The sequence below is a fragment of the Pithys albifrons genome, chromosome 18, assembly GCF_047495875.1.
Source record: "Pithys albifrons albifrons isolate INPA30051 chromosome 18, PitAlb_v1, whole genome shotgun sequence".
Classification (NCBI taxonomy): domain Eukaryota; kingdom Metazoa; phylum Chordata; class Aves; order Passeriformes; family Thamnophilidae; genus Pithys; species Pithys albifrons.
This window is the reverse complement of record NC_092475.1, coordinates 3243290-3263207: the sequence shown is the minus strand read 5'-3', so window position 1 is coordinate 3263207 and position 19918 is coordinate 3243290.

The following is a 19918-nucleotide window of genomic DNA, read 5'->3' as shown; positions in this document are numbered from 1 at the left end:
TCTCCTCCAGGCTGTGGGTCAGCCTCGAGGCGATGCTCGGGATGGCGACGGGACACCGATCCCTGAGCGCTGCCCGGTACCTGGGCCGTATCCCGGGGTCGAGCAGACAGACAAAGGCTGTTTATTATTGACTTATTCAGCAGAAATGAGGAGGGGGGTGAAATTTTGGGGTGTTTTATAAGGACTCTGCAGTGTGTGTGCACGCTCTGTGTGTGTGTGTGTGTGTCTGTGTACGTGTGTGTCACGTTGTCCAGGACGGGGCTCAGCGTACGTTTTGTACGGTTTGTTGTGCCAGAGTTGATTTTGGGTTCAATCTTATATATTTTTCTAATGTGGTCATCTGTGCATGGTAGAGTCAGGGTTTGGAAATGGAAGAAAAGTGGAGGCATGTTGCTTGTCTCTGGGATTTCTTTGTTCAGGGAACAGTAGGTGGTAGGTTTAAAAAGGCAGAGAGCGACAGAGAAGGAGAAGAAGAAAGAAACGAAAAAGAAAAAAAATGGCCCTTTGCAAATCATCTGTTTTCTTCTGGGATGTAAAATGCTGCATTAGAGATTAAGGAAGGGCTGTGCTTAAAACAAAATGTCTCACTGAAAATGTTAGTAAAATAGCAGCCAAACGCAGCCTGCTTTTAAAGCCTGGGACTTGGGCAAAAGCTGCAGGGCCGCGGGAGCGGGGGATGAGCCCGGGAGGGTATTTAATGGCAAACTTTAGAGGGGCTGAACTGTTGGTGGGTTTGTTTTAAAGGAGAAATAAAGCCCGCTCGCAGACTGCCGAGCAGGAGCGCTCCCCCCCACCCCCTCCATATGACATCGCTCAGTCACCACCCTGGGGCTTCGCATTGACAGGAGGCTCAAAATACCCCAACCCCGCTCCACCGGGGGAGGGGAGAGCAAAATCAGCCCCTCGGGTTTTCGGGGAGGATCGCGGGGGGAAGGGGCAGGGGAAGCAGCGAGCGCTGCCCGCGCGGTGACAGACGGACAGACCGACAGAGCGAGCTCCCCGCAGGGCCCTTCGGCTGAGCGCGGACCTGTCGGGAAGGGCACGAAGGGAAACACCGCCTCATTTTAGAGGAGAAACAACACGGGAGTGTCCCGTGTGTCCCCCCCCCCCGGACTGACCCGTGCGCCCCCCGCCCCCGCGCTGCACCGCTGCGGCTCCGCGCCTTCAATACCATGGACAGCGAAGCGGGGCAGGGCCGGGCCGGGGGGAGGCCGGGGACCGGGGACAGGGTCCGGGACAGGGGGACCGGGGCCTCGGGGAGGCCGGGCCCAGGCGGGACAGGACGCCGGGAGCCGGGGCTGGGCCGGGGGGAGGCCGCCCCGCCGCCTCCCGCATTCCGAGCATCCCTGGAGCTTGTCCCCAGCCCGGAGCAGCAACCTCGGGGCTGGGTGCGGATGCCGCGTCCGAGCATCCCCCGAGGGCAGGCCCCGAGCAAATGGTAAACCCGAGCGGTTTCCTCCGTGTTAATTTGTTGAGGTTGTTTTCTTTTAAATCGATAAAAGATTGAGAGCCTCGGTCTGCCGAAGTAAATAGGTCAATATGGAACAGGCTCTAAATAAGCAGATTCTTTTTTTATTTAATTTTTTTTTAAGTTTCAGAAGATGAAAAGCAAAGGGAAAATTCCCTTCACTGCATAATATCAAACACTGATTGTCCCTGGTTTGTGCTTGCCATGAACCGCAGCGTTATAAAAGAGGGAGAAGAAAAGGCACACGAACAGGGACAGGGGCTCAGTGCTGTGACTGCCTTGTAAATATGGCTCTTGAGCTTGGAAGGGGATATTTCACCTCTCTGCAGAGTATTTCAGTAGCCAAACGTGGCCCACCAGTTTTTTATGAGCTGCTATTTGAAGGCCGTTTGCCCCTGGCCTGGCCTGGCCTGGCCGGGCCATCAGAGAGGGAGACAACGGCCTCAAAACAATTGTTTTGCTATAGTGGGGAAGGGAATAGATCCCTCTCCCAGCAGTTATTGCCCAGCTGTCCTGGAAAGCTCATACTCTGAGACAGGGAGAGTCTTCCAGCTTTGGAGCAAGGCGCCCTCCATCAAAACAATTGTATCCTGCCTTCCCCCTCCTTGTCCCCTTCCTAATACGAAGGAAAATACCACAGCGTATGGAAATACACATAGGCAAATAATCCTCCCCTGAAAGCTCTTCTAGCGAATACGCATAGCACTGCTGGCCATAAAAGTTCCTGTAGACAAGGATAACGGTGTGGAGAAACCCACAGACCTCCCGTCACAAAAATGAGTGTGAGCGTGCACGTATACACAGTTTTTTGGGGAGTGTGTGTGTGTTTGGAGGGGGAGGGATAAGCAGTTAGCAGTGAAGAAGTGACTTGTTTACAGAAAAATTAAACACATGCGAGGCTTCTGAGCAAGAACACTTCTAACTGGACATAGCCTGCTTGCTGTTAAACACGTTTTCTCTTCCCAGAGATTAAATCTGGTGACCCTAGATGAATAAATAAATAAATAAATAAATCTATCTCAGTGCCTATTTCCATTGTAGCAGCCGCACTGTGATGTCTGTAAGTTTAACCAACAAGAGCCGCAGCAAATCCAATTCTGCTTCCCAGCTCATAAAATGGATATGGTGGAAGGATATAGTGAGACATCAGCTAAACTGCAAGTGCAGGATGCCTGAGAGGGATGGTGCAGCAGGGAGAGAAGCCTGGATACCAGGGCATAGGTTAGAGTAGGTTAAAGGCAGCAAATCTATGCGTGCTTTCTGTGTTTTCCAGAGTAGAAGTGTTAGCATAAAGCAAAAGAAATACTCTCTCTATTTGTCACTTGGAAGTCAAAGCCATTTCCTTCCAGGTCCTTGCTCCTGTGAGTCTGAGCTCACGTAACATTAAGAAAAATCTAGCATTAAACCCCAAAATATAAAATTCGTATCATATATTTAAAGGGAACCTCTTACTTTATATAACTCAGGACACATTGTCTCTTCTAGGAGAGAACGGGGGTGAAATCCTACACATTACTTAAAAAAAAAAAAAAAGAAAAAAAAAGAGAAAAGAAAACACGTTTTAAAATTACATCCATGTCAGCTTTAAAGAAAATTATCGCTGATGTCTTTTTGAGCTTGGAAATATAACTGTAGGATGCAGCTTTCCCCTCCCCCTCTGCCCGTCCACCCCCTCCCTTCTCAACCAAAAAAAAAAAAAAAAGAAAAAGCAACAGAATATATAAAGCTCCTCTGATTAACAGTTTAGGTGCAGAACCCTATTTATAGGGTACACGTTCTCCTGTGCTGCCTCGATCCTCCAGCCCATAGCGGTACATCATTGATGCAGCTGCAAGTGCTCAAAGCTTAAACAATATTTTTTCCAAAAGCCCCAGCAGCCCGCCCGGGAGGAAGGTGGGGACGGGCTGGAGATGGAGTCCTGAATGTTACTCCTCCAGTTTCAAGGACATCTTGCTGATGAGGATTTGGTTAATGGAGGAGAACTTATGTCCTAGCGGTGACGTCATTGGGTCCCAATGTAATCCTCTTGTGCTGAACCCAATCAGCAGATGTGCTGAGAGCCGGGATGCGGAGAAGAAGCTCTAATCCCTTAGACTGGATGAGATCAGCTGAAACAGCCAGGACTAGACCCCAAACCCCTCTGCTAGGAAGATCAAGAGAAAAGGGATAAATTGAGAGAGACGCCTCATAACCCCTTTAAAGAGCTTTGGAGAAGAGAAGAGAAAGATGGGTGGTGCACCAAGTTCATCTTGCTTTTAAAGCCTAGCGGGAGCCTGGTTTTCACTCTGATGAGGTCCTTCTGCATTGTTCCAGGGCAGGAGGAGAAAAGAGGAAAAAAAAAGAGAGAGAGAGAGAAAAGGAAAAAAAAAAAAAAGAGAGGAGAAAAAAAAGTCTGAAATTCAAAGATAATGAGAGACTAGGCGCCTTTCTTATTCATCTCCAGCTTGCCTACACAAAAACAAGCGTCCTGAGCCACGGGAGGGCGTTTGCACTGGATCTGAGCGAGGAGCGGAGTTTGTGCCGCCGGAGCCGCCGGGCGCTGCATCCACGAGTGGGTAAATCCGCTACGAGCGGGGCTCCGGCTGTGAGCGCGGGGCGCGGGCGACAGTGGCGGGGAGAGACCGGCTCTATCGCTGACTTGGAACAGCATCAGGATTTTTTTCTCCCCTTGTGCAAGCGACCTTAATGGGCTTGTGATTTTTTTCTTCCCCTTTTTGACAAAAAGAAAGGGAGGAAGGGGAGGGGGTGAGGATTTTTCAGACGCGATATCTAGAGAGAGAAATCGTCCTAAATTCATATGGCGACTCTAAGTCCGACGACGATCAACGAAACCGGTTTATTTGCTTTACCCCTTTACAATCAATTCAATTTTTTAAATTTTTTTTTCTTTTTTTTTTTTTTTTGCATTGCTATTATTTTTTTAATGGAGCAATTATTGTGCTGAACCGCAGCGGAGCGGAAAGCTGGGAAACGCGTGTTTAACCTCCTCCGGTTTCCCTTCAAGAGGAGAGAAATCGGCTCCTTTGCCTGGCCAGCAAAGAGAAACGCACGAGCGGGATTTACATTTCGCTCTGGGGAGGGAGCGGGGGTCCCCCGCATCTCCCCGCGGGCTGCCTGGGGCTCGGACGGCGGCGGCCCGGCGGGGGGGTGAGATCTGCTCCCGCAGCCCCGGGACCGGGGAGGGCTGTGAAGCATCTCCGGGCGCTTTGCCGCCGCTCCTGCCTCCGTGCCGGGACGCGCCGCACGGCACCGGCAGCCGGAGGTTTGTTGCGAGCAGTCCTTGGCGCTACTAGCATTATAATTATTAGTATTAATGCTATTACTATTACTACCAGCAGCCGCATTTTTCTCTTTGGTAGGGCCGGAGCTCGGGATGTGTCCGCCTGTCCGTCCCTCCACCCCCGGGGCTGCTCCGCGCCGGGCGCTCAGCATCTGGCCGGGAGCGATGCAGCGGGGCGGCTGCGGGGGGGGAGCCAAGCGGGGGGATGCTGACCCCGGCAGGGCGAGGGGATGGCAGCGGCACCCGACCCGCAAGGCAACCCCCTCTCCCCTCCCTTCCTCCGTCCCCCACCGCCCCCGGCCCCGCCGCGCCCCCGCGGCCGCCCAGGCGGAGGGGGCCCCGGGCGGCGGGGAGGGTGGCCGGCGGTCCCGGCGGGGTGGACCCTGCACTGACAGCCTCTCTCTCTTTCTCTCTCCCCCCTGGTCTCTCCCGCAAGCCCCGCTCACCGCCTGCCCTACTCCGAGCGGGGACAGCCCGAGCCCCTCTCTGCGTGTTCACAGCGGACCTTGATTTAATGTCCATACAATTAAGGCACGCGGTGAATGCCAAGAGAGGAGCCTCACAGCTTCATTTTCATGGAAATTGGGGACATAAACCCTCTAATTACACTTAACAACAGCCACGAAGCGATCTATGGAGCATCCTCGGCCTTTTGACAAATAGGAGTAACAATGCGCCAGCGCCCGGCGGGGCAGCTGTCTCCTCGCATTAACGGGGGCACGGGGGGAGGCGGGAGGAGGCCCCGCTCTGGCCCCGCCGGGGCTTGCGGGGGCTGCCGGCGTACAAAGGGCAGGAGGAGCGGCAGGACAATGCGAGCAAAGCTGGGGGGGCCGCGAGCAGGGAGCGCTTCCAGGAGCGGGGCGTGGGTGGGGAGTGACAAGTGGCCCCTCGTTGCAGAGTGAAGGACCCCCCGTTCCATGCAAAGGGACTCCCTCGCCTTCCCAGCCTCCACAATGTCTTTCAGAACTCTCTGAAAAAGTGCCTCTTTGGAGGTTTTTTTGGAGGGAGGTGCTTTTTGCTTCATATTTTCACTTGCTATTTTTTGGTTTTATTTTTGCCGTTACCCCTGCAATGCTCCTCCCTCGGGTAGGGGCTCAGCCATGCAGCCCCTGGCGCTCTGCAGAGCTACAGCACAGGTCCAGGGTCCTGTCCTGCCCATCTGACTGCCCTCATAGCCCCTTTGCAACTTAACTGTTCACAGAACTAAATGATGAGGCTGCTCTTTTTCCAAAAGCAGGGCTGGCAAGGTGTGGGGCTGCAGCACTGTAGCCTCCCCGGTGCCATCTCCAGCCCCGTCACTGCAGCCTGCAAGGTGGCACATATCTCCTTTTGCAGTCTCCAGAGAGACTGCAGTAGCCCACATCGGTTCTTAGATTAGGCTTTAGACCTCAATAAATCTCTGTTGTAAGACTCGTGTATTCAACTTCCTAAAGATATTCCAAAGCTCTAAGTTTGAGCCTCCTGAGAGCTGTGCAAGGGAAGATTTAATTATTTGTCTGCAAAAAGCCTTAGAGCTGGACTCAGCCGCATACACGCAATGCTCTGCACTCCCTCCCCTCTTCATCCCTGCTCCACTTTTATCAGCATTGCGTCTGTCCAAGGAACCAAGGCCACAGACACCTCTATCCTCCACCGCTGGGACACACAACCTTGTCTGCAAAGGAGATGGCAGCAGCAGAGCATTTGCCTTGTTTAGGATGGGGGGCAAAGGAAAACCTTACTGCATTTTGTGGGATTACTTGATTTCATGTGTGAAAAGCAGGTACTTTCAGGTAGGGCTCCTGGGGAAGTGGGGCAAGGAAAGGGAAGAAGCAGAGGATGCGGGCCATGGAGGACAGACAGCAGTGTGGTGCTGAGGGAAGGAGCTACCCCCAGCTCCTGAGGCTGTTCTGTAGCAGAGGTGTTGCACAACCAAGCAGTTGTGAACAGGTCATGCCTCCAAGGCTGGCAAGAGACAGGACTGAGGAAGTACTCAATGCCCATATGGCTACTTGGAGCAATGCAGCGACCCGTTCCTCTCCTAAGGACCTGATCCTGAACGTTGCTCCAGCAAGGCCAGGTACCTGGTAACTGCAGCTGCTCACAGGGCAAGAGGCTGCGAGGTGTAGGAGGGCCCAGCTTCACCAGGAGAGATCTAGAGGCATAGAGATCCTTAAAAGAAGTTGGATTTTTCTCCTCCCTATTTCCTAATAAATCAGCACAAGTACAGAGGTGTTGGAGACCTGCTTGCTCCCACGTCCATCAAGTGCTGCAAGATCACAGGACACATTTTGACCTCATTTGCCCCACCAGAAGTCACAGGTTGTGTGGTCACTGGATTCACTGCTGGAGAAAGGGAGCACCTCTGATCTTTTGCATGTAATTCTGTGGGGGCAGATCTCCAGCCATGGGGTGGTTCTGCTCTTGAACAAGTCCTTGGTTCTTTGCAAAGCAGGTAGGGAGGAACAAGAAGCCAAGCTCAGGGAGACAGATCGCAGTAAACCTAAAGCCAGCATTGACAAAAGGAAGCACTCTAAGGTAATCTGCAGTGCAGCAGGAAAGCTGCTGCCTTCCTTCAGGGGCCACCAAGAGGCCAAGGACAGCTCTAAAGGAATGCAGGTAACAGGGCAGGGGTTGTGTGGGGCCTGATGGACTGGAGTGGGCCTGGTCCCCAGACTGGAGCATAAAAGGGATTGAGGATCAAGATCGGTTATGCCAAGATGGCACAAGCCAGATGCTCATCCTGGACCAGACCCCTCTCTAGGTTTGCAGGGGAGGGTGTTGCACAGATTCCTCAGAAAACAGGACCACATCAATTCTCAAATGCTCTCTTCTCCCTCAGGCTTCCTATATGTCCCCTCTTAGCCGAGAGGGGATTGATTTAGGAGGTTGAATCACTCGGATGTAACCTTCTTCTCCCCACACAAAGCCCACTCCAATGCAACTACATCCTATTTCTCCATTCATTGTCTGGCAACAGCGGGCCCTGTCCCCAGGCTGCAGCTGGAGGTGTCTTGGGAGAACTGTCCCCGGGTGCTCCCGGCTGTGTGTGTGTGAGCCAGCGGCTGCAGCACAGCCCAGGGAGTGTGATTCACATACCCCCCCACCAACCTCTGGGGCCACTGCATTGCAACGAGCCCTTCATGCCAATATGACATCAAAGGAGACAGCAAGAGTCCAATCAGCTGTGCCTGGCAGAAGGAAAAGTCAGAAAGGCTGGCAATGGAGCTGGCCATGCTTTCATGTTGCACGTTCCCTGCTCATACACTGACCCTTTTTAGGTAAGTCAAGGCTCAATGGCCCAGGAGCAGAAGGTTAATGCACAAAGACCTCTGTATGCTCATAAAACTGCCCTCCCCTGCCTGCTCCATCATCTTTTCTGCTCAGTGGTGGATTGTCAGGTTTGCAGGGATATGATCCCACTCCTGTGCTGAAGCCAGCTCCTCAGTCATGGTTGCTGGTGATCCTACAGTGATTCCCAGCTGGCTTGGAGGCTTGATCCAGTCTGCTCAGGTAAAACAGTTGCCCCCACAGCAACATCATTAGTCACACAGCAATGACAACACTGCCACCAAGTACCTCTGGCCACAGGCACCACCTCCTTGACATTCAAAAGGAGGACTTATCCAAGATCAGATATAACCCTGTGCCAGTCACAGCTTTCTTGATGGGAAAACCTTGGGGAATATGAGCTGGTCTTTACAACAATGAGTCTCGACCAGGACAGAATGCTGTGATAGAGTCACCACAGAGGAGAAATTACCACATTATTTCCCCTGTACAGTTCCCCCACACTTTGGCAAGTGACACAGTTTCCTCTCAACATGGGAAAGCACAGCTGGATCCAAGTTGGGGTGAGAAGGAAATATTACCTTCTCTAAGCACCTTGCAGATGTACACAAAGCACCAATCTTCACTCCATGTTCACATGACAGCTGCTCAGGGAATGGCTTTGCCGTTAACTGATTTGTCCTACACAAGTTCTGACACCACTAAGGACAGGTTAAAAAAATCACCTCAGGGCAGGTGGAGCTGCCTTGTCACCCACTGTGTGTGCCTCAGGTTTGAGCTACACCAAGAAATACGGGGGCCACTTGCAAACAGGATAAGGAGAAACCAACCTGGTTGGCCTGATCTTGAGGAAGGTTTGATGACCTGGTTGGATAAAGCCAAGAAAGAAAGAGGTTTATGCATTTGATCAGTGTCAAGTGAATAAAAAGCTGCTGGGGAAACCAGTCCCTTTCCATGGCTGTGTAGGTAATAACAGGCCCAAACTGCAGCAGGAACAAGTCAGGTAATAGGAAAAGAGCCTTCTGGTGGAAAGTATAGAGGAGCACTGGGACAACCTGAGAAGGGGGAAAAATTCCTGCCTGGAAAGATATGGGGAAACATCCAGCAGGAGTCCCAAGGCAGCACTGGTCCCTCCAGCCTCAAGTAGACAGAATCAGAAGCAGAAGGTGGTATCACATCTGTTTCTCCGTGAAGTATGGCAAAGCCCTCAGCCACCTTCAAGTCTTTTCTTAAGCCCATCTGTGTATCCAGAGAGACCTGAAAGGTGACACTGTTGAAGTGACAATGACAGAGCACAATCCCATGTCATCCTTTCACAAGAACATGGTTGAGGCATCCCAACAGCAGTGATCAAATTCAAGCATCATTTTTTTCTCCAGAAAGATAGAAACTCAAGGGTTTTTTTCATCATTCCTATGGAAATAATCCTATTTGGGATTACTTCCTCACACAGTTTGTTCCAAGCCAGCTCAAAACTAATTGAGTGCATTACTAAGGTATAATACCCTCAGGTGACATCCCAGAGGGATTGCTATTTTCTTTCACCTCCTAATAGCTCCCTATTGATGGACTGCACACCTTCCTGGGTATGTTTGCAGAAACAGGAGCACACCAGTAATCACATGTGTGCAGGATTATACGTATGTATATAAATACAGCTTTATCTGAAGCCACATATTTATAATATATGTGCATACACATCGTGTGTATGTATTTTATGGCTGTTCCCTGGCCCAGAGGAATTGCAAAGTCAGACAGGGAAGGATTCAAAGCACTCACTCAAGGACCCTGGAGTCTGCTGTACTCTCAAGGGAGCAGAGAGATTTTTTTAGGCTGTTGGGAATATTCACCTCATCTGCAGCAGAGCTTTCCCAGTCTGGGTTGCTGGGAAACAGTTTTGACACCACGAAGTGAGGGACCCTTAGCACAGCATCCTCCCTCACTGCAGAGCTTGCCTGTATTTTAGAGCAGCTTCCCTGTGCTGTTTGTGGAGCAGCTCCAGGACTGCAAGAGCACAAGGATCGCTTTCACAGCCCTCTAAGTAACCCTTGCCGCCCAGCTTCAGCAGGCAATGCCTATTTAAACTTTTATCACCTTTACTACAAAGAGAGAACCGAGATAAAACCAGCTCCTGCAGAACACAGGAGACAAAAGCGGGACAAAGCCACCGTGCCTCTTGCAAAGGGCCCGGTGACCGCAGGATGGCACCACTGTCGCTTCTCGTCCAGGGACACCAGGGCCGTGCCAGGAGCTGGAAGCAGCGCGGGGAGGGCTATGCGGGGACGCTCCTGCTGACAGACTACCCGGCCTTCGGGCCTCCCAGGTGGAGCTTCTGTCACTGAACCGCCGATGAATGATTCAGTATCCTGGACCTACACAGCCTCTGAGCTATGAATTTGGTTTCACGACTGTGGCTTGAATTAAATTTCATTCTCAACGGAGGAGGCAATTCTGACTCCTCCTGTCAGTCCAGCCCCACTTCTGTGGTCAGAGCCACCTCTCTGCTCTGGCATTTACAGAAACAAGCAGAATTGATGTTCTACCAGATTCTTTAACCCTCAGCCTTTCCATCGTCCCTGTCTCCCACTGGCTTCTCTACTCTGACTCAGCCCTGAAGCTCTCTCTCCTTACAAAGGAAAACCAGGCACTCTGCAGCCTGGTACCCACCCTCATGTCTCCTGGGGCCTGATGGCCCCTCTGCAAAGTGCAGGAGGCTGCTGCGGAAGGGAAGTATCCCTGGCATCGCTCTCCTCCGGGTGGGAGCCATGGCTGCTGCTGGGCACACGGTGGCACTCGCTCTCCATCCCAGCAGTGGCTGCAGGAACCAGCAGCCGATGCGAGATGCAAAGCAGGCTCTGGATGGCTCCTCCGCGTCAGAAGAGGCAAGCCCGGTTCCCTCTCTGCATAACCTGGCTCCTCTCTGCATCCTCAACACCAGCTGACACGTCCGTGCTCGGGTCCTTTGTCTCACAGGCAGCAATTCTGCTTGCCAAGGGCTACCACTTCCACGGACAGGCTGGATGTTGGCAGCTTGTGCCTAAAATGACAAGCCTGGAAGTGTGCAAGGAGCAACCCCCTTCCTGCTGCTCTGCAAAGCACCACTGTCATAAAGCAGTTCACTTGAAGCCCTTCCTCCCTGTAAGGATGGAAGGTTACAGCCTTTACCCAACTCATTTCCAAAGGCTTCCCAGCTGAGAGACACATGAACAGACTCCGTTCTCCATTCCCAGAGGCAGCGCAAGTCTCCTCTTACCCAGCCTTGCCCCTCCCAGGTTAACCCAGCCTGGAGGGAGAATGGATGTTCCTTAGAACTTCACTGCACAGCCTTGTTCCATCACCTCCTTCCCTGAAACCTTGTATCTTTTCCCATATGGAATTGCCACTGACACAGAGAGGTTCATGTTTTGTGCAGAGCAGTGATTTAAGTCTTCTTTGCAGCTGCTGAGCTTGTTTTAGCTATTGCACAACACAAGAGGCTGGCTCCTAGCTCACCTTTCCCCCAACAGCATCTCCAAATGAGGAAAGATATTTAAATGAAACCTACAGAAGTCACTAAAAGTGATTTTTTTCTTTCCCTATCTTGCATTCAGATAGGGAAAGAAAAATAAAAAAAAGGCAGAAGCAAGGGAAAGTAGGAGGGGGTATGTGCACATGAGATAATTTTTCAAGAGCTTGTACATCAGCTCACAGGGGAGAAGACTTGTATCACAAGCTCGTAAATGGGCAATTTCCATTTTAGAGGGGTTGGTACCCTCATAAAAGACTCCCCAGGGTCCTACAGCAAGAGAGGTTGTGCAGTGTCAACGCCAAGGCACAAGGCTGCCAAATCCAGGGGCACCAAGTTATAGGCTTGAAGTGTAAGGCATAAGGAACTGGCACCTGAGCGTCTGGAAATCACTTAAGGGAGGGAGGGGAGAGATGGAACTGGGATGTAACAAAACAGCACTGGAAACTGGTCAGTTTTCCAGCAGGAGGAAATAGGGGCTGTTTCACTGGGCTGCCTGGCAGTCCTGCTGGAAGCACAAACCCCACCCAAGGGTCCCCCTTCACCCAATGCAAGGAACAGCTACACAATCATTTACACTACCAAATCCTGATGCAAAACCCTGCCTCTGAATCCTGTCATTTCACAGCTAAATTCAGGTGCAAACCCCAGAGACAGGAAAGCTTTTGGCATCGTTACAGGAAAAGATCTAGAAGTGCTATAGGAAGTTACATCCCAATTAGCTTCACATCAACGGTGGGGTAAAGCATTACAAAGCATTTAAAAGATCAAATGCAAAAGCACAGCTTGAGTAATAGGGACCAAGGAGATTTCAGCAAGGAACAGTTGTGGTTAATCTGATGGAGCTCTTTGAGGCTGCAACTGCTACAGCAGCCAAAGGGGAGGCAACAGGCAGAACACAATTAGGTTTGCAGCACGCAGTGGACAGGGCTTTGCAAAAGAAGTTAATGACTGAGATGGGGAGTCCCAGAATAAGTGCATGTGCTGTGGCTTAATGCTCTGGAAATTGCCCAGAAACAAAGATGCAAGCAGGAAGGTATTAATGGAAACCTTCTATGTCAGAAGAGAATTATTCCTGGGATGGAGCAATACATCCAGCTTGTCTGGAGCAGAACAAAAGGCAGAGAGGTAAGACAGAGAGCCTCCTAGGGCAGGGGGCTCCACTTCAGTCCTGAACATCATATTCCATGCCCCCCATGCCCCAAATAAACAATTCCTGCTTTTTTTCAAACAACACTGCTGGCATTTTGCTTTTTGTATTTTCTCCATCATTTTTTTTCTGATCTAATGCTGTGTGGTTTGTCAAAGAGTTTTGTTTGATTGATTTTTGGGTTTTGTTTTGAGAGGTTTTTATTTGCTTCAAGGTTTTATTAAACAAAATCAGGAACCCCTTTCAGAACAAACCACACCAGCAGCATGCACAGGTCCCATCTAGGTGGGGAGGGAAGAATGGCATGGCTGTGATCCCATCCTGTGCTTGGAAGCCCAAGCATGAGCTATGCCAGATGGTGCCAACTGGGAGTTATACTCTCCATATCCTTCCCAGCATTCTGCAAATCTGCAGACAAAAGGGAATAGCAGGTGAGGAACAGAAAGGCCTCATTTTGTACCCATTAGCTTTGGTAAGTCTTGCAGTGTAATAGTCTGACATATATGAGAACCAATTCCAAGTGAATGGCACCTAAAATCCATCTCACTTCCCAGGGCTTAGTAACCTGAGGGCAGGGACATAAGAAAAAGCTGCAGTCTTAGTCTTGGTGGTTGTTATACTCACAAGACAGACCAATTCTCACCCCTAGGTACATCAATACAAAGACCCCAGTACAAGAGGTTACATCTGGAAGTCAGGGCCAGGCTCAGGGAATTAAAAAAAAAAAAAGGTAAAATCATTTTGGGTCCTGGAGCACTAAGCCCAAGGGGAAGAGAAACCCCTCCTGGCCCCAGGGCAGCAGAGGACATGCAGGTTAATGAATCTGTCAGCCAGAGGAAGAGGCAAAGCACTGTAGGAGCTCTACAGTTTACCACAAACCAGCTTATTTTCACATGAATTTACTTCTTGATTCAACAGGTGTTAAGAACTCTCGGAACAATTTACCAGTTACATCTGGTAACCTCAGAGTGAGCCATATATATCTATACATTTAAACTAATGCAAAGGCCATGCCCTGCCACAAACATCTCTACAAAGTTATCCTAAATATTCAGTTGGATCTATGGAAAGAGTCAAAGCCCTCAGTAGCTCCCTTTAGCTCTGCTAATGGCCACCAAACTGGCAATGCTGTCAACTCCTTCAGCCTTAACCAAATTAGCACCATGGAGATGATCAGGGTCTCTGTAGTGGGCTTCTTGGCAGGCAGCCTGGTATTACATTTGCTCCAACTTTGCTAATTCTGATTCTTTCCCCTCCACTAGCTGAGAAGCCTGGAGTATAAATTCAATCACTGGAATAAGATATTTTGGTTTTACAGTTAGAGGGTTCAATTAAAAACCAAAGTATGGGCAGGACTGTAATGGGAGGTGAGCAGCCCCCCCTGTGACAGAGAGCTCATGTTGTAAGCCAGTGTTAATACTGGAGAAAAGATAACATTCAATAAAATCCTTATCTTAACAACACTTCTACACTGTAAAAGAATTTCACAGCTTCCCATACCCATCACTTTTTTATTTATTGCAAAGTTATTCCAGGAAGAAAATGCCACCCTTGCAGAATCCCTTTTCCATGGGTGGGCTGGAACCACCCACCACAGGATGTGCTTTCACATCATGGGCAACTGGGCAGGCACCACACCACACCACTTGTCTGGCAAAAACTGTGAAAAAGGGGCTGCTCTCCCTGCTTTGTACCTCTGAGAACAGTCTCTGATGTCTGCTGAGCCTTCCAGAACCTCCTCCCTCCTCTGCTATTTCATTTCATTGCTAATCATCCCACTTTTCTCTTTGTTAGCATCATTAATACCTTTAATGCATTCTTATGAAAAGCACGAGGAGATTGCCAGCTAGTGGAAATCAGCAGCATCTGGGGCTGTGCCAGTTCCCTTCAGCTCAGACACACAGAGATAGTTACCACCTTTCCATTTGTGTGAAGAAAAAGCTATCACTGTTTCTCCATCTACCTCTCTTCTTGGAAGCAAATACATATGTGTGTATACATATCTATGTGTAATACACACACTCATACACATAAAACTACTACACAGCAGAAAAATCCTGGTGTTTGCTCCAGAGTGTGATTTCCTTGAAAAACTAATGGCTTATTATGTGCACGTTCTTACTCTACTGAGGATGAAAAGTGCTGTGGAGAATGGAGTCTGAGAACTCAATGAATTGGAAATGATGACACTGGATCACAAAGAACATCCATTTTAACTATCCAGGACTCTGAGGCTCCTGTTTGTACAACATTTCCTGTGGGCAGAGGTGTCAGAGAGGCACTGCCTACAAATCTCCTTTTCTCTGTGATGTGATGGCTCTAGTAACTAATCTTGCAAACAGACTCAATGTGCAGTCACCAGGCTAGAGATGCTTTCTGCCTCTGGACAAACCTTCCCAGACTGACTAATGGCACAGCTGGGGTCCTGGGAATAATTCAAACACCTTCTTTATTGCTATATAAGCAACAACTGAGGGATGCTGCAACAGCCACAAGCCTCTCAGGAGAGCCCACGTGGGCTTCTCACTGCAGGTGTGCTGTGAAGCTGATGACCAAGCCAAGGCACCATGAAAGGCTGTTCCTTACCAAACCAACAGATTAAAACCAGGAATTCTTGTTTCTTGTCAGAGCAAACAAGGAATTATTACAGTTGTAATATTTTAGTTTTAATTTCTGTTTACAGGTCAAATATATAAAACCAGAGGACATAGATGTTTTCCTCCTCTCCTCCTGTCTTTCCATTTATCTCCAATATAGCCGTGACCTCACACTTTAAAAAATAAATGTGAACTAAAATTTCAAGATTACTTTCATATTTTCCACCTCTCCCTCGACTTTGCTCAGGTTTCTCTTCCCATCCTTTCTGCTGAGCTTGCAGAACTCTCATGTTCCACTTGCAGAACAAGCTTTCTACAGGCTTTATAACTACTACCTCCATGCTCAGAGTATTTCTGAATGAAAAACTTCATCTGCTCACTGACTGCAAAGCACAAAAGCACAGCTTCATAAATGCCTTGTATGTCTTTACTTACCCTCTTCATTACCTCGATGAGGCACTCACTTCACAGAGCATCAGCCCATCAGGAGGAGGTGAGAAGGAAAGGAGCTGTTTGTTCTCTTGAATCATAACAAAGGTCATACTCTCCAGAGCAGATGAGGATTCTGATTATGTTTCTGAGGATGGTTATGCTTCACAAACCACTCTCATTTCACCAGGAGGCTTTTGGAATTGAACAGGAGGAACCTCTCTGCAGTTTGTGATCTGCAGGTTCATATCTTTGCCTGTATTTATTATTTAAAATATCCTAATCGATTAATAATAAGTTTTAAAAACCTGTCTGAAGATCAGTCTGTCTGCCATTCTTTTATGAATAATCTCCTTTATATCTTCCACCATCATATTCTGAATTAGCAACACACAGTGTTTTCCCATCCTCAGCAAGGTCAGCAAGTTCAAGAAGAATCTGAGATGATACCTGGCTCATAAAATTTCTCTTCTTCCCCACCTACTATTTTACTCACATATTACATTTCCCATGGGAGCTCATTAGTGCTGCTCTTTGCTCAGCATCAGGAAAATCTTTTGGAGTTTTCTTTACTCCTGGCTGATTAAAATTGCTTTTTTTTTTTTCTCTCAACTTACTGCCCACCACTCCCCACTTCTGAAGTGGCATTTTTTTAGAGAGAGAAAGCTTTAGGATGAAAACCCCCCACCAAGCTGCTACTCTTGATGCTGCTGAATGAATGAGCTGTCAGGTTCTGCAACCCAAGTGCACAGCCAAGGCACAGTGAAAGGTTGTTCCTTACCATTCCAACAGGTTAAACCCATGAATTCTTTTCCTTGTCAGAGATAACAAGGAATTACTGCAGTTATAATGTTCTAGTTGTAATTTCTGTTTTACAGAGGTCAAGTATATAAAGCCAGAGTCTCCCTCACTTCCAAAATGCTGCATGCCAGAGTGATACAACACATGGTTACACCTCCTTAATTGGTTCTTTTGTTCCATATTTCTGTTGGCTGATCTGACATTACTGAAAAAAGCATAAATCCCTGAACCCTGTGAAATAACCAGCTTAGTCAAGCAGGTACTACATTAAACCCCAAGGCATGACACTGAATTTGGTGTGATTGTGTGACTGTCCAACTGCTGCCCACAGTTCAGTTTAGTTCACACCATGATCTAGATTTTTGATTTAAAGGGAGATCTCAAAGTTTTGCAGCACGGGGACTGAAATAAGTAAAATATGGGAAAAATTCCCAAAACTTGCCAGTGGCTTAAGGCAGAAAACCTGCTTTGGTATCTCAGAATCTAACACTGTCCCAGAAAGGGGATCCTTCCTGGTAACTGCTTCCTTCCTGACACCTCTCCAACAGCGAGCAGCCCTTCTGGCTCCTACCCCAGTCACTGCTCTACCTATGAAAACCTACAGGACAGTACAAAGTAGCTCCTTTAAGGACTAAACTGCACAATCTATGAGCAGAACAGTGCAAAAGTCCTCTACAGTGGTTTTGTTATCAGTCCTACCCTGCCCCTGCCTTCTGGGCTTTGTCCTGTCTCAAGCCTGAGGAGCAGAGCTGGGAGGAATTACAGCTTTTGTGTGTTCCAGAGCACCAGAGAAGATCTGCACGAATTAAACAATGGAATAGAGATCTATAAAATTTACCAGACAGTTGCACTTAACAAATCTCTGTTTTTTCATACCAGATAAAAAGTATCATGGATGTATTTTGAAGTAAGATATTACAGGCCAAAACATCAAAACATCTTGCCCTTTCACCAAAGTGTTTTCAAGAGCTCTGGAAAATCAGCTTTGTTAAAAGTGGCCAAAAGCCTCAGCTGACAGTGTTTGATATTACAAGCATTAACTTGTTGCAGACCTCTGAAGAGTTCTTTCCCCTTAAAATCAGACTATTTGCACTCACTTAACTGTATACTATCAATATTTTACAGACTTATACAGAGCACATTTATATTACAAAAAAAACCCAAAAAACAAAACATACCCTTTGAAGGAGTAGGAAAACCAGTCTCCATAAATCCCCAGAGCTTCCAAAACCACTCTTTCCTGAACATGGTGATTTTTCCCCTGAAGTTTCACCCCAAAGTGGCTGAAGAAGAAGTCACTCTGTCACTGAGTTTAACTTTGAACGTGGTAAATCTGGGCCCACTACATGGCAGGTGCGACTCATTAATTAGAAAATGATCCTCCCCACAGGTGTAGGCAATGACCTGATTTGTTGCTTCTTTAGCCTAATGACTCCCACCCCTTCAAGGTTTCATCAGAATTGGACTAAATGCTGTTTCAGCAAAGTGCCTTCAGCTGCAACAATCTGAAGTTCAGTGTCTCTGCCACCAAGTGCTTTCAGCTGGAGGACGTTGCAGCAGAGCCAACAGCAGCAGGAACAGTTCCTACTCCATCAGTGATCTCTAACTTCTTAGGAGGGTTTGCAGTTCTCTAACTTCCAGGGAGGTGTAGAGCTCTCCTAGGGAGTTAGAAGTTATCAATAATCACCTTGCTTAAGTTACAATTTGCAGATCCACAGAGCAGAGCACAGAAATCAAAGTAGATATAAATAATGAAAAAAGCTCCCTAATAATATCTGCATAAATTGATGGATCATTTACTGACGAAATTTACTTTCTTCCTATTCTCACCCCACAGATGGTGAGGAGGAAAAATAATCAAGGAGGTTGCTTGCAACTTGTATTACTGCCCAAGGCACTGCATTAATAATCTAAAAATACCTGGAGAATGTATATTTGGTAAAACAAGTATTTACACCTCTTTCCCACTGTCTTTGTTATTAAAACCACAGCAAAACACCAGATCCTACTGATTTCGAAGCAGTTGGACATTAGAAATGCATTTGGTGACGACTTTACTGACTGTCTGTTGTCATGGTAACATCCCAGGTAAAAATAATTTCTTGAATAACTTATAAACAGACAGATGGCATAAAACCTCCCACGCTCTCCAATTTGAAGGAGATTCAGTAAAAGACAGTGTTGATGACAGTTCTATGAAGTCCTGCATGTTGAAGAAGGCACATCTCCAAGGCCTTGCTCGTGCTGGCAGTAACTCACCTACAGAACATGAGCACAAGGCAGATCAGGGATGCTACAGGAAGCAAAATGATGAGACACAAGTCAAGTCAGCACTTTTGTGGAGGATCTCCCAAGGGATTGCAAAGATGCCCTGAAATGATGATCCTACATAAAGTGAGGAAATTAGTTGTGTATTGTACCAGGGAACAAAAGCTGGTTATGGAATTGCTGAGGCCCTGCCCTGCTTATCCCAGGCTGGGAAATGAGAACAGCACAGCCTGCCATCACACTGCATGTGCACTATCACTGCAGCTGCAATACGCTATTTTAAAGCATGTTTTTAAATTAACATAAAGCTTTCTGAGGCAGGAAAGCTGTGAAATCAGGGACACTCATACCCCAGACAATCCCATCTCCCCTATACTGGGTCCAAGCACCAGTGTATGTGAACTGGGTTGTACTGTGAGGATGATGTCACCCACCAAACAGTCCATCAGACTGAACCACTTTCAAGAAATCCAAGATCTCCCCTCTGCCAAGTCACACCCCAATTAAGTAATTTCAACATTCTGACTCAACTCTCTTAATTCTAAAAATAGGCTAAACAAGAGCTGTTCCTTCTCAAAGGAGCCGTGGACAAGGCAGGGATCACAGAAACAGCCACAGCTAAACTCACACTATTCTTGGGCAGGATCACAAATTCCAATTAAAAACCTGCACTTTCCCAAAAATAGTGAACAGCTTTCTCCTGAAATGAGCAGATGCTGAGCACTGTTGTCAGAGAAAGCCAGAGCTTTTTCCAAGAGAAACAGATTGTTCAACATAAAGAATTCAAAGTAGTTGAGAGCCCAGGAAAAGGAGCATTAGATCAAAACACACTCTCCCTGTTAGATACTGTCTGTGCTTCATTTTTGCATTTATCTGCTATTTTAACTAAGTTTCCCTTGCTCCTCACAGTTACTTTTCTCAATAGGTTCACAAGAAAAGGGCAGTAACATTACAGTATTTTTGATAGTTTTGTGCTATCTCTGTCTGCAAGTTTTTTAATGGCCACATTTACTGGAATTTCCATCTTCTCTGGCCAAATAAAATCCCTCATTATAAGAAGGAAAACCAATGACACATTGTCACAACTTGGCCATGCTCTCTAGTGCAGTCTGGCCAGTCTAATGCTTAGAAATAAATACAGCTCTCTTTT